We start from the raw sequence: 16,063 nt of genomic DNA, 5'->3' as shown, positions 1-16,063 counted from the left end.
GGTGATAACAGGGAAGTATTCCTACTTCATGGAGTATTTTAGAACACCCCCATTCTTATTTCAGACCATCCACATTTGGTTTTATACCTGACTTCTTATTTAAAATCTTCACTGTGACACTGAAGATTTAGTTCTTGCTTCTGCTCACCTAAGTGCTTTCAAGAGTAGTGTAAGAGTCGCCTTGTGGAACAGGGGTAGTGCATATGGAGGCAGTTCTGAAAGGAGATGACCAGTGGGGTTCTTTTAAAAGTTCCCTCAGAGGAGCTATTCCTTAATATAAAAAGGTCCATACAGCAGTGAACTAGGATTATTTGAGAAGTGGCACAACTGATTTTGGTGCACACAGGCCAGCAGCCTCTTTAGAGAGTGGGATGGGAAATGGATATGGAGAAATCTAAGCAGGAATTTTTAAAAATAATGAACACTATTCTGGAATAAAAGAGGAAATAATTGCAGTTATGTAGGTTTAGTAATTATTGTGCTGTTCAAAGGTCCCTGTTATTGCACCTTCTTCTGGTGAAAGCTGAGAGAATAATGGTGGATGTTAAGTGACAGTCAGGTCTGACTGCACTTCTCAAAATATTATGAGCATTACAGAAATCTATTAGCATTTATAGAAACTGACACTTTTCATGCTTATGCTCTACCTGTCTTTTTAGCCATGTTGTCTTACCTCATTTAAGGGAAAATCAGAAAATAGGGCTACTGACCATTATAGCAGACAAAGAGCCTGTGTATGTGCCAGGAAGGTTACAAAAGAGGAAATCTCTGGGCCTGGACTGGCTCCAACTTGAGCTTTATCATTTAGTGGAGACTGATTGCTGAGTTACTTGTAGACTATTCCAGCCAAGGAGTTGAGGTTGATGCAGATGTTTCACTCTTGTAGGGAATTAATTATTTTCATGGTCCCAAGGCAAGAAAGTAATATGAAAGTTATGAACTTACCATAATGCTAGATCTCTGCGAGTGGGCCCATCATCTGTAACTCATACATTGTTACTCTTAGTACTAATGCCAGAGACATAAGGATTGGTCAGAATCCCAAACAATCTCAGGCTGTTACCACCACCTCCATATCCAATAATATGTCATGCTGTTTTGTCTCTTTGTAAATGAGGCAAGCGATGCTAAAGAAAGAAATATAAAACATATAGGTTAGTTTTGGCCAGTAGGGGTGTCGGAAGTGTTGTTACAGAAACTGGACTCACTCCTACAATTCTAGCATTTGGGTAAGTAAACAACTTTTGTATCTTGTAGAAGTGAGTCCAGCTTCTTTAACTCCTAAGGTAAAGTCCTAAACTCTTCCTACAGGTGGACCCCTAGGAGAACATACCCTGTCACAAGGGCAAATCTGGATCGGGAATTGAGATTCAGTTTATAATATTTTACAAAAGTAATTATGAAAGACCATGCAGCCACTGGACAAATATTATGAAGGATTCTGAAGGACTGTATTTCTGAGAAAGGCTACACAGGCAGCTCTAGTAAAATGAGCTTTAGCAACTTATGGCAATATCTTTGTATGATTGGTGCAACAGCGTTTTATACAGTCAGATGGCCATCTAGCAAGGGTACCTTTGGAAAGTTTATGGTCCAAATTATTTAAAATAAAAGGGAACAAAAAACAAAGGGTCTCTATGGACCTGGTTGAATTCATACTTCTTTTTCTTTCAGCTGCTCCCATTAGGGGTCACCACAGCAGATCATCTGTTTCTATTTCTTCCTGACCTCTGCATCCTACTCTGTCACACCAACCACCTGCATGTCCTCTCTTACCACATCCATAAACCTTATCTTAACCCTTCTTCATTTCCTCTTACCTATCAGCTCCATCCTTAGCATCCTTTTCCCAATATACCCAGCATCCCTCCTCAGCATATGTCCAAACAAATGCAATCTCATCTCTCTGGCTTTGTCTCCAAGCCATCCAACTTGAGCTGACACTCTAATATACTCATTTCTAATCCTGTCCATCCTCATCACACCCAATGCAAATCTTACCATCTTTAACTCTGCCACCTCCAGCTCTGACTCCTGTCTTTTCTTCAGGGCCACCGTCTCCAACCCATATAACATAGCTGGCCTCACTACCATCTTGAAGACCTTCCCTTTCACTCTTACTGGTACCTGTCACAAATCACTCCTGACACTCTTCTCCACCCATTTCACCCTGCTTCTACTCTCTTCTTCACCTCTCTTCCACACTCACCATTACTCTGAACTGTTGATCCCAAGTATTTAAACTCATCCACCTTTGTCAACTCTTCTTCCTGCATCCTCACCATTCCTCTGTTCTTCCTCTCATTCACACACATATATTCTGTCTTAGTCCTACTGACCTTCATTCCTCTCCTCTCTAAAACATATCTCCACCTCTCCAGCGTCTCTTCAACCTGTTGCCTACTTTCACTACAAATCACAATGTCATCTGCAAACATCACAGTCCACAGGGACTTCTGTCCGATCTCATCTGTCAGCCTGTCTATCACCATTGCAAATAAAAAAGGGCTCAGAGCTGATCCTTGATGTAATCCCACCTCCACCTTGAACACATCCGTCACTCTTACTGCAGACCTCACCACTGTCATACTGCCCTTGTACATATCCTGTACTATTCTTACATACTTCTCTGCCACTCTTGACTTCCTCATACAATGCCACAACTCCTCTTTAGGCACCTTTTCATATGCTTTCTCTAAGTCCACAAAGACACAATGCAACTCCTTCTGAATTTCTCTATATTTCTCCATCAACACCCTCATTGCAAACATCACACATGTAGTGCTCTTTCCTGACATGAAACCATACTGCTGCTCACTAATCATCACCTCTCTTCTTAACCTTGTTTCCACTTCTCTATCCCATAACTTCATGCTGTGGCTTATCAGTTTTATTCCTCTGTAGTTACTACAGCTCTGCACATCACCCTTATTCTTAAAAATCGGTACCAATACTCTTCTACTACACTCCTCAAGCATCCGCTCACTTTCCAAGATTTCGTTAAACAATCTGGTTAAAAAACCCACTGCCATCTCTCCTAAATACCTCCATGCTTCCACAGGTATGTCATCTGGACCAACAGCCTTTCCATTCTTCATCATCTTCATAGCTGTTCTTACTTCCTCCTTGCTAAATCGTTGCATTTCCTAATTCACTATCCCCCACATCATCCAACCTCCTGTCTCTCTCATTCTCTTCATTCATCAGCCCCTCAAAGTAGTCTTTCCATCTGCTCAACATACTCTCCTCACTTGTGAGTATGTTTCCCTTATTATCCTTTATCACCCTTACCTGCTGCACATCTTTAATAGCTCAGTCCCTCTGTCTAGCCAGTCGGTACAGGTCCTTTTCTCCCTCCTTAGTGTCCAACCTTTCATACAACTCACCATACATCTTATCCTTAGCCTTTGCCACCTTGTTCTTCACCATACACCTCATCTCCTTTTACTCCTGTCTATTTTCTTCATCTCTCTGAAAATCTCACTACTTCTTCACCAACCTCTTCCTCTGTATACTCTCCTATACTTCCTCATTCCACCAACAGGTCTCCTTGTCCTCCATCCTTTGTCCCTATGTCACACCAAGCACCTTTCTAGCTGCCTCCCTTACCACCTTTGCTGTGGCTGCCCACTACACTCTACACACTACCACCCAGTGCCTGTCTTAACTCTTCCCTGAACTCCACCTTACAGTTATCCTTTTTCAACTTCCATCATTGATCCTTGGCACTGCCCTCACTCTCCTTCTCTTCTTCTTAATCACCAACATCATCCTACAGACCACCATCCTATGCTGCCTAAGTATGCTTTGCCCTGTCACCACTTTGCAATCTCCAATCTCCTTCAGACTGGCCCTCCTGCATAGGATAAAATCCACCTGTGTGCATCTTTCTCCACTCTTGTACATCACCCCATGATCCACCTTCTTCTTAAAATATGTATTCACCACAGCCATGTCCATCTTTTTCACAAAATCCACTACCATCTGACCTTCTGCATTCCTCTCCTTAACACCATACTCACCCATCACCTCCTCATCACCTCTGGTCCCTTCACCAACATGCCCATTGAAATCTGCTCCAATCACCACTCTGCCCCCCTTGGGTACACTCTCCACCACTTCACCCATCTCTCTCCAAAATTTTTCCTTCTCATCCATCACACACCCAACTTGCAAAACATATACACTAACAACATCACAATTGGTGCTGAGCATTCATCCATATAGTTTAGCACATACTTCTTATGGTCAGAGCAGATCAGAATGAAAACAGGCACATGAATGTACCTGTTGAAATTTGACTCATATGCAACTTTTAAGTATAAAGGTATGTAATTCCTAAAAGAAATGCTATATAAATAATTAAAATGTGTAAGGTCATTCAAAAAGAGCATGACGTTCTGATTTCTTTCTAGCTGAAGTAATGGTTACCTAGAAAAGCATTTTCAAAGCAAAATATTCCAAGTTTGTGGTTGCAGCATGCTCAAAGAGAGCTTAAGTCAATTTTCCAGAATGAAGTACAAGAAATGGATTGTATAACTGAAGTGTCAACAAGAAGAAGTCCTTAGGGAAGGATTTGCAAACCTTTAAACCAGTCTAACAAATTAATATTTTGCATAAGATGAAAGCTAGAGATGGCAGGCAAAAACTTTAGCAGAGGACTAAACTCTATCCAGCCTCAAGAATTTCTACTAAAACTTGAGCAATGAGGGAGAAGTAGCATTAAACAGATCTAGGAATTTGGTGGTACTCGTACTATGGAGCATGCCTATTCTTCCATGTACATTTTTTTCATAGTACTTTAATCACTCTATTAGAAAAAGAGGGTTTGCTATAACTACGGGAAGTGAAGCCAAGTGGTGAGCTACATAGGCCTAGTGTAAGACTTGCATGATGTATGAGCCGTCAATGTTCTTGTAGGAATTTAACAGAGGATCTTCTTCATTAGATGAGGCAGAAGAAGAGGGCATCAAATTTGTATGGTTTAGTGAGGAGCAACGAAGAAGCCTTTGGCTTTGAGAAGTTCAAACTGTTGAACAAATCTCATCATGAGAGGAAGTGGGAGAAAAGTAGAGGAGTCTAGCAGTTATCCTGATGATGAGAAGAATGAGAATATGTCACTGCACTTGGAGCGGGAAACAGATCACAGCAAGAGATGCCCCATTTTGAAACGCATTCCTGTCATCCATGAGACAATGTATACACTAGAAGCAGGTACTTGTTCAGCTTGTCCAAGAAAGGAATAGCCTTTCCAGGGATATGAGTGGCCACAACAAAAAAGATTTTGTCCCCTCCACCCTGTTAATATACCATACAATTGCCATTTTCTTTTCATCTCACTAGTTAGAGCTCCCACTGGGAAGGAGTCCATGAATGCCTAAGCATTGATAAGACTCTGTCACCTTCATTATGCTGATTTGAAGGAAAGCTCTGTTAATGTCCTCACTCCATGAACAGTCTGCCCATTGAAATTTCCCACTTCCACCCATGATGTAGCTGCGAAATTATTGCTATGGAGCGGGAAATGGTGGCAAGAGTGGAAGTGAGTGTTAACTTGAACATGGTATCCTTCTACTATAGTAAATGGCATTTGCAAGCTTAAGAAATATGGACTTGAGATGCCACTTGACCACATTCTGACACAATTAATCCCGAAGAGTCCACTGAAGAACTTTCTTTTAAAATCTTATGAAGGAAACAATGGGTATGGCTGCAGCCATGAGACCCAGTACCCTGAGGCAAAAGTGAGCAGCTGATGTAGACAATGGAGGATGAACACAAACCTTTGTATGAAGAGTTTAAATCTCTTCCTTGGGTGTCTTCCTCTGCAAAAAACCTGCTCTTCAGACTGCAGCCTATAAACATAAGTAAATGAGAAGACTGCAGCTTGTTGTTGTTGTTGAGATTTAACATTATTCCCCACAGGGCTTACCTTAGCAACTGTTGTGGGGCCAGCTTTGTGCTGCTCCATGATTTGGCAACCTTCAGCTTTAAACTGAGAACCACAAAAAAATCATCTACTTTTAAAAACATTAGCAAGCTGACTGCTATATTTGTAACAGCTGGCTTGCTGCAACTTATATGACACATTGCAAGCAGTATTAGAATTCATTTCCAAGACAGCATTCAAAAATGCCAAAACAGAAATGACTGGTGTACTGCACTATTGAACTATCTGCATCTGGCGATAACACAACTTAACACTTTGCAATCAGGGCAGCTGCCCCCTTTGCCCGACCCTAGCTAGACTTTTGTTTGAGAACCCAGGCCACAATTATGCCTCTCAACGTTTTTACCCAAGAATTTTGTACAAAGGCAAAAATAATGCTGGAACAAATCTTGAAAACCAGGGACATTTTTGAATACTACTCTAATTCACTTAAAAAGTTAACATCCATATGCATTTTCCAGACAATATGAAGTATATGAAACTCTGAAGTCTGGCATTATTCACTGCCTGTAAATGTTTTTCCTTTGGTTTCAAGATGAGGAAATTGTTCCTTGCTACTGAAGCTGCCAGGTGTTGCTATGTAGTGATTTTTCTCTTCAGAGGAAAACTCAAGTAATCCATACTCCATTATGACACAAGGACAAAAGAGAAAAGATATGTCAGGCTCCTAGCTATGCCACCCAAAGTCACAGAAATTCAATATATTTGCCTGGAAATGTCTTCACAGATATTTTTATACCCCAGAGAAATATGGTCAGGGGCATATAGGAATATATTGGAAGTGCAGTAGGAATGAAGGATGCTCTTAGGAACATATATTTTTGAAATGTGAATATTTGCAAAAATGTAAAATGGATCTTTATACAATTACTGTAGACTTAAAGTAATGGCAAGGTGGCCATTACTAAGGAAACATTTTCCTTGATTGGTTAGAATTAAATCAAATAGCTCAAATATGAGAATTGATAATAGTATTTATAATATTAGCAAAGTAAGTTATGACTGAAACCCAAAGTAGAAGAGGTGAAGAAAATGATGAGAGGTTCAGCACCTAGAGCTAAACCGCAGATGTACAAAAAGAAGGTGTATTTTGTAAATGGAGGGTATAGGAGTTATTACAGCACAAAGACCAAATACTTAAAGTGCACTGAGTGTTTGGGCATAATGGTAGAAATGGCTGTTAGTATGCATACTACTACAGTTGTTTTTCTGCAAAATATTCTTGGACTTTACAGTTTCTTGTTAATGGGTTAGGTGATTGTTCTGCAGATATGTATTAAGAAAGTGTATGGAAGCATAACTCATTTATGCGATTACTTACTGAATATAAGGTGGCGTAATGTTATGATCATGTACATTTTTCTCAATGAGCCCCTGGAAAGTAGTAGGATAAAGTATTAGGAAGCTGGTGTTATTTGTCACATGTGATGGCTACCAGAGGACAGTTTTGGGGATATTGATGTCTCATATATGTTGCCTTCATACTACCCTTAAAGGTTTTGTTGTCTCTTTTAATAAGTCTGCTACATCAAGTAATAGAGGCTAAATAAGGAAAAGAAAGATACTATAGCCTCTGCACAGATTATTTAAATTTGGGATAGTGGCAGATTACAGAGTATTCTCAAGGATCAGCTGCCAAAAGTGGCAGCGCACCATGTATGAGGACTCCGCAATTTGTATGATTAATGTGATTACAATAAAAGTATGTTGCCTTGCAAAATACTGAAGCTTTACTCCAGATATGGGGCTACAAACCTGGATGGCATGATTATTCATTCAGAGACTGTAAGTCTCATCTACCAAAACTGTAAGCTGTGCCCATAGCATAAGGAACACCCTATGTGCTATATCAGTAGAAAATTGAGCAATGCAGAAAAGAAATACAGTGGTATAGAAAGGGAATGATTAACAATCATGGAGGCCTTCTATTCCTTTAAGTATTTTTTACTGGGTGGACATTTCATCTCAGTAACTGACCATGTTGCTCTTTGAATACTGAATAGGCAGGCTTGTGGCAATACGAAGCTGTGCTGCTTGGTGCTATTCCTTGAACCCTTTCAGTATGCAGATAATGGCAGTCTTGACCTAGCCAACAGAAATGCTGATGGGTTATTAAGATTGTACAACCCATTGCTTTTTGTCAAACCCTCTCCTTATTCCTGTGATCGGGATTAGTTATAAAAATGTTGAGTTTATGTGCCTTTAAATGTGCTTTGCAAATGAGAAGTTTCCAGTGTGTTAGTCAGGAAAACCATGTATTATCCAGATAACAAGGCACAGTTTTCCAGCTAAAGTTGTACAAACAGTGTTAGGTTGCAAAAGCAAGACAGGAAGCTCATTCTACATTTACAGGTGCAGAATAGGTAAGTAGCAACTTAGCTAAAAGATCATGGAGGTACAGAGTGTGATAAAACAGTTGGGACTAACCCATGGAGTATACATGAAATATTGACTTGACCTGCAGAGTTGGAATTGGGGCCTGCAGACAGGGACTTTAAAAAACAGCCTGTTCACTTTAAGCTGCATGGAATTATAAATAGTTGGTGGAAAGAAACAAGAGGTATAGTTTTATTTTCATTTAAATGACAATCCAAGTGAGATATTATTTCTATTCACCCAGTAGGTTATTGAGTAAACCCATGCTTTGTGCAATCCGGTACATCCAGTGATTCTTTGGACTTACAATGACTGCATATTTATACAGCCTCAGCTAAATAAAGGTTATCACAAACCAGTTCCCCATACGCATTGTCACCTGGTCAACAAAGTGGACAATCAAGTACCATTTAAACATTAAAACTAGAATTACAATTTACTGTGCTACTTATCAGTAAGTATTTCCTCATGGCTAAATTTATTTATAAGAAAACTGCACATTACTACATGTAATATACTTCACACAAATGATATAGAGACTGTTCCAGAATCACTCAACACAGGACCACCAAACTAATTCTTTCAAAACATGCAACAAGGATAAAGAACTAGGTGCTGCTAAAATAATTTTTTTTCTGTTATACACTTTATATACAACAATTGAGTGAAGATGGCCATAGTCTCAAAAAATAATACAGTCCCAGTCCAGAACAAGGTTCTTATACTAGATTATTCAGCATCACCATTAATCAAAACCTAAAGTTTGACCAGCCCATTAACCAACTCCTAGCTAGCCAAATCTAACTACAATCTTGTTATGTGGTTTAAAATGAAACCCTGCCTCATACTACAAGCACAACTAACAACAGTATAATTTCACCAGCTCCCAAAACAACTATATGCAGTATGTGTTTTAACTAACTTCCAAAAACTCAAATGCGTAAATTAGAGAAGAGTTACAATAAAACTGCTAAACTTACATCTAACGTATCAAATAGGATACATCATTGTAGAGCACTCCAGGAGCTCCAATGGCCCGATCTACAGAACACCCTGAATTACACCCAGCTGTGTATGGCATTTTCTACAAACCCAAAAAGAGTCCATTTCTAAATCATATTATTACTAAGCATGCCCTCCAAAGAGATCTGAGGTCACAACATCTGAACTAGCTCCTACTCACTCACTATATTCTATCAGCATAACACAAATTTGGAACTATATTCCACCTAGTATCAGAGCTGAATTAATATTCATAAACTTTCTAACACACCTAAAACAGTTCCTAACAACCAAAACTTCATGTTACAGCATACAGTGAAGCTTACAATTTTCCTTTCTACTTAATACTTCTTCTTCCTTTTGCCCCCCCAAGACATAGCTGAACATCATGTTTCACATCTACCGCTACATCATTTTCCTCTCGTTGCCTGTCACCACTACTACTCCCTTTTGGCACACTTTAATTTTCCCTTCTCTCTTCCTGCTCCCTTCCTCCTCTTTTACCATCTTACTTTATTACCTCTTCTTCTCACTGCCTTCATATTACTCACCACTAAACTCCTCCTCAGTTCAACCTTATTCTTCTTTTTCATCACCACCTCACTATATTTCCAGATCCCCATATCTATATAACTTCCTTCTAAGTACTGATGTAATACCAGTATGTATCATTTCTCCACCCCCATATTATCTGCTATTAAGTTATTCTTCAGCAAATATTGATTTACTTACTTTTGACTGTTTCGTTTATAGTCTACTTGTATTGTAGAGCCTTTCTTCCTGAGACTTTACTGAAAAGAGGCAATTTGCCTTGGCTGGCCATTACAGTTAATACCCAGAATACATACATACATACATAAAATTCACTGGAGCTCTGGAGTCATCAGCAAAAAGCAAATGTTGTAGCTTTAGCAGATAAACACATCCAAGTAAAAGTAATCATGCATTTCAAACAACGGACCTTCATCTCACCCTGGAGGTGGAGTACATATGAATAAGGAAAGGTATTGATATCTGCTCAATTTTAACATCTAACAATAGCACTGTTGATGAATTTTCCCCATACTGGCTAATGGCCCAGTTTACAGTTGACAATGGCACCAAAACTATTTAATCAAAATGTTTTACAACCCATCAATGAGCAAGACTAGTTAAAAATCACATAAGCATTATGCAAAGGAATGAGCATCATTCTACTTTGTGACGTAAATATTAATTGCTTAGGCAGAACAAGAACTTAACTGGAGAGTTGTAATTTATATCATAACGGGACACATATAATGTTAGAAAAACGTCTTCTGGGCACAGAAAATAGATGCTTACAGCCTGATAGCAGACTGCATACCTCTCAACTGTACAGATTTTTGCAGAATGTCCAGATTTGTGCCTCGTATTGTGGTCCAGTTTTCATAAAATTGTGGTTTTCTGGAATATCACTGGCAATTCATTAAAGATTAACATCTGAAAATAATGACAGACATTTGAGTTTTAAACTTCGTACTCTTCAGAAAATTCATGCTAATTGAAAATATGTTGTTATCAACTTTCTAGCTTGTAAGAGCAATATTTAAAAACTGTCCTTATTTTTGGGCCTTTGTCCCTCCCCATTATTTATGGCTTTGTTCAGATTACTTGTTCTAAGAGGTTGTGAGGTATGATTACAATCTAAACTGAGGTATGTTTATGTATTTATTTTTTTCACTTTCAGCAGACAGACACATACTGCACAAGGAACAGGAAATGACTTCAAGCATATTCCCATAAGTCTCCACCAGAAAACACTGCTATCTTATGGCTAAACATATTATTACACATAACCAAAATATATTATACAAACACATAATAGTTGTTGATGTATATGTCTAACATCCCCACTCAACAACTACTACTTAAGCCAACCCCATTTGTGATCTAAAGTCTACAGAATTGTTTACTGTGAATGTCTTTATCATAGCATCAGCCATTATTTTATCACTTTCACAATATGAAAGCACAATCACTTTTTGTTCAAGTCATAAATGTAATGGTGTCTGACATCAATATGTTTGGTTCTTGCATTGATCTTCTCACTGGCTGCAAGCTTATGCATGCCTGATTGTCCTCATATAAGACCGTAGGCTGGGACACTGGCTTTCCAAGATCTTGAAGCAACTGCTGCAACTAAATGGCTTCTTGACTAACATAGGCAGCAGAGATATATTCTGCCTCTGTAGAAGACAATGCCACTGAGATCTGTTTCTTGCTGGACTAGGATATATGACTGTTTCCTAATTTGAACAAGTAATCAGTTGTGGATTTGCATGTGTTGAGGAGACTCGCCCAATCAGAGTCCACATATTCTGTAAGGTTTAAGTCACCAATTGCTGACAACTTTAAACTTAAGACTTTTGTGTCTTTGAGATACTGCATAACATTTTTATTGAATTCCAGTCTCTTTGATGTTTTTTACTTAAACACCTGCAGAGAAGTGACATGGCTGCTGCAATGTCTGGATTTGTAGTGGTTGCAATGTACAGAAGTGCCTCCACTACTTGTCTGTACTGCTCACTAGATGGTAGAAGATCTTCCTCTCCTACCAACTTTGGATAAGCTATGTCCATGGGTGTGACACTCCTTTAGCCTCAGCTGTGTTGAACTGTTGAAGAATTGAATAAATTTTTGTACTCTAGCTCAACAGAAAACCCCCATCATTCTCATGCCATACGTTAATGCCTAGGTAGTATGTCACCTCACTAAGATCTTTAGTCTCAAAATGCTGATGGAATACTGATATTAACGTTGCAATTGTTTCATTCCTTTTGTAAGCAATAATCAAGTCATCTATGTAGACTAACAGATACATCCAATGAGCATCTATACATTTAGAATATACACATGGATTGGCTTTCAAAAATCCTTCATCTAGCAGAACTTTGTTTAATTTTGAGTTCCACGCTCGAGGTGTTTGTTTAAGACCATACAGGGATTTTTGCAGTTTGCAAACAAGTTGCTCTTCTCCACTTTCACATATCCTTCTGGCTTTGACATGTATATTTCCTCTTCTATATTTCCATTAAGAAAAGCTGCCTTGATATTGTGATGTTTCACAATCATTTTCTGTAAAGCCACCACTATCATCAGTGTTCTGAAAGTACTTTGGTAACTGGAGCAAAAGTAGCATCATAGTCTTCAACAAATTTTTGTGAGTATCCTTTTGCAACCAACCTTGCCTTGTGCCTATAGACGTTCCCTTCAGAGTCACATTTTGCTTTAAAACCTATTTACATCTGACTGCATGTTTGCCTTGAGGTAGCTCTGAAAGTGTCCATGTCTGGAGTTCATTGAGTGAGTAATGTCATCTCTTCATCATCAGCTCTAATCCACATTTGCTTCTCATGTGGTAGTTTTAGCATTTCTTCACATGAACCCAGCTCAGCCTGAACTGCTGTGCGAGCCATATAAGGCAAGGGTTTAGGTGGAATACCGTTATTGCTTCTTGTTGATTTCCTAACCGAAGTTATTTGTGGTTCATCGTCTCTTTTATCAATTTTTGAAATTGTCTGCAATAATTTATATTTCTGTGTAGCTTTGTTCTTGTTTTTCTTGTGACACGGATATGGATTTTCCTCAGACTGAGCTGTTTGTCTCAGTTCCCGAAACTTTGAACACACAGAACTTTCAGCAATCACACTTCTGCTGACCGTTACCTCATTTGTGTCTGGATGTAGAATTCTGTATCCTTTTTGAGACTCACTCTAACCCATAAGTATACCTTCCTTTGCACATAGATTCCATTTTGTACATTTTTCCTTTGGAATTTGCATATAGGTTTACATCTAAAAAAATTGATTTTTCTCAAATCTGGCTTCCTTCTGTTCCCAGTTCATATGGAGTTTTCCCTGGCAAGCAATTTTGGAGATAGCATGCAGTCATGATAGCCTCTTCGTGGTATGTGGTTGGCATACCAGCATCAAAATGTATGCTCCTTCTACTCACACAGACAGGTTGAGTCATTCTCTGTGCAACCTCATTTTGTTCTGGGTTTTATGGTACAGTGGTCTGGAACATAATTCCATGTTTTCTGAGAATGGCTTGTTTTGTGCCACTTGTATATTCAGACCCTTGTAGCACTTTTGGCATTCTGCCAAATGTATTACTTACTTGAGCTAAATACTGTTTTAACTTTGTTGACACTTCATCCTTGTGCAACAGGTACTATGTAGTGTACCTAGAGTAATCATCGATGAAGCTTAGAAAATGCATCGTCTTTCCTGGAGTCATGTTTTTCATTCAACCTCAAAGACTGAATGAATTAAGTCCAGAGGTTTTTGAGCTCTGCTGTTGCTCTGCTTTGGAAAAGGCTTTCTCATCATTTCTCGCTTAATGCAGCTGCTACATTTCATTATTTGGTCACACTGCCTAACCTTTACACCACTTGCATAGTTGCCCTCAACTATTTTCTTTATTGTGTCAGGACGTCTGCGCCCAAGGCATCTGTGCCTGCCAAGTGTGAATGCAGTTTGAATGTTTTTCCTCTTTGGCTGTATTAACCATTTCACTGCAGTTTAGCTGATACAATTCTTTTGTGATTTTTGCCTTTCTGAGTAAGCAATCCCCTTTTGTAATGACACAACTGTCACTTTGGAAAGTCACTACATTACCTTGGTTTGTAAGCTTCTTCACTGACAATAGGTTACTTTCAAAATCAGGCACATACAAAAGATTTCTCATGTGTATCTTTCTGGTGATATTCTGACTGATGGTAAATAAAACCATCTCCAATTCCTTCTAACTTTATTACTTGCCCATTAGCTGTGGTTATTTTTTGTTTTGCTTTGACTGAGTTGAATGAAGACATTTTTGTCATTGGTCTTGTGACTTGTAACTCCTGAGTTGACACATCATGCCTACATAGATGACATGCCACATTTGGACTCAAATGCAAACTCAGTGTCTGAAGTGACATCTGCTTTTTGCTTGACAGTCTTAGCTTGTTGTGATTTAGCTTTCCTTTGTATTCTAGCTTTATAAATTCTGCAATCTGCCTTTAAGTGCCCTGTTTTTTTACAGATGAAACATTTACATATTTCTAACTGCATATTACTCTTTAAAGCAGCCTCCGCACTGGATATACTTTTGGTCTTGCACTTGTTTTCATCCACAAGCCTGCCTTTAACATACTGTAATGTCAGCTCATCCTCTGGACATGCATCAAGTGCTGTAACAAGTGTCTCATAACTATCAGGTCGATCACTAACTAAAAGTGCTGCAATGTGAAATACTAATATCCTTCCCAATACCTCTCAGCCTTTCAACTATTTCTAAGGTATGGCTTATATAATCCTGCATATCCTGGTCTTCCATCAGCATGGTCTGATATAGTTTTCTAATTAAATGTAGTTTATTGCTGAGATAAGCTCTTTCATGTACGTTTTACAGTTCCTCCCACATTTCTTTAATAGATTCACAGTTGCATACATGTATAATTTGATCATCATGTATGCAAAGGGAGATTGTGCTCTGAGCTTTTTGATCTTTTTGTATCCCCTCATCAGTGGGTTCTGCTGGTCTGACTTCATTTACACATTTACACATACCTTCTCTTATTAGAAGTATCCTCATCTTGAATTTCCAAAATTGGTATTTCTGGTTCATCAGATTTGTTACTGAATGCTTTGCTGAAGAAGTGTTGGTAGCCATTTTTACCATCTTTCTCCTTGCTTTATATTTTGCTATGTCTTGCACATCTTTGCTGTACCTGGTTGAATGTATCTGGGAGCCAGAGTGTCTGGGCCCATAACCTGGTAGAAAACCTTATGGGCACAGCAAATAGATGTTCACAGCGTGATTGCAGTCTAAACCGAGGTATGTTGTATGTTTTTTTTTTTCAATGTCAGCAGACACACACTGCCCAAGGAACAGGAAATTACATCAAATATATTATCATAAGTGTCCACCAGAAAACACTACCATCTTATGGCTAAACATATTATTACACATAATTGAAATATACACACACATTTATTTATTTATTTTTATTTTACATTTGTTGACCGGGCTAGTCTAACTGGATACATGTCCATTTTCAGTAGAGGCCTGGGGAGATAAGCTCCAAAATTAAGCTAATATAAACAGGAGTAAAAAATGAAAAGAAAAGGAAACATAAAAATAAAACATTAAATACATTATTGCTGGAGGCTAACATTGTAGAAACTAACATCAAAAAGAATCATGAGTACAAGGTTTAGCAATACAGTAGTTCTAGAAGCAAATATCTATGGTTTAGGGTTTGACATTTGACATGTAGAAGATAAGGAAAAGAAAGAAAGATTCAAACTAATTATTAAGTTTGTTCAGAATTATACACTCAAATAAAATAGTTGGTATACATTCAAAGCTGAAATACAAGTGCCTGGAGCAGGGGTAAGGTTCCAATGTACATACTACAGGGTAGCTCACAGACAAAATAAGTAATTGTTCCTATATATATATATATATATATATATATATATATATATATATATGTGTGTGTGTGTGTGTGTGTGTGTGTGTGTGTGTGCGTGTGTCTAGCATATAATTTTGCAGCAACATGACCTAATGTCATAATCATAACCTTTCTCCAAAACTGTTCGAATTTGCAAATTCTGATACAGGCCATCAGGGATACTGCCCTCTGTATTTCAAACCAATTAGAAGCTCTTCAATTGAAAATTAAAATGTTTTCAGTTTTTGCTTCCTTAGAAATAACCCTATTAA

The sequence above is a fragment of the Protopterus annectens genome, chromosome 3.part0 (assembly GCF_019279795.1).
Source record: "Protopterus annectens isolate FY-2018-M chromosome 3.part0, PAN1.0, whole genome shotgun sequence".
Taxonomy (NCBI): Eukaryota; Metazoa; Chordata; order Ceratodontiformes; family Protopteridae; genus Protopterus; species Protopterus annectens.
This window is presented reverse-complemented; position numbering follows the sequence as displayed.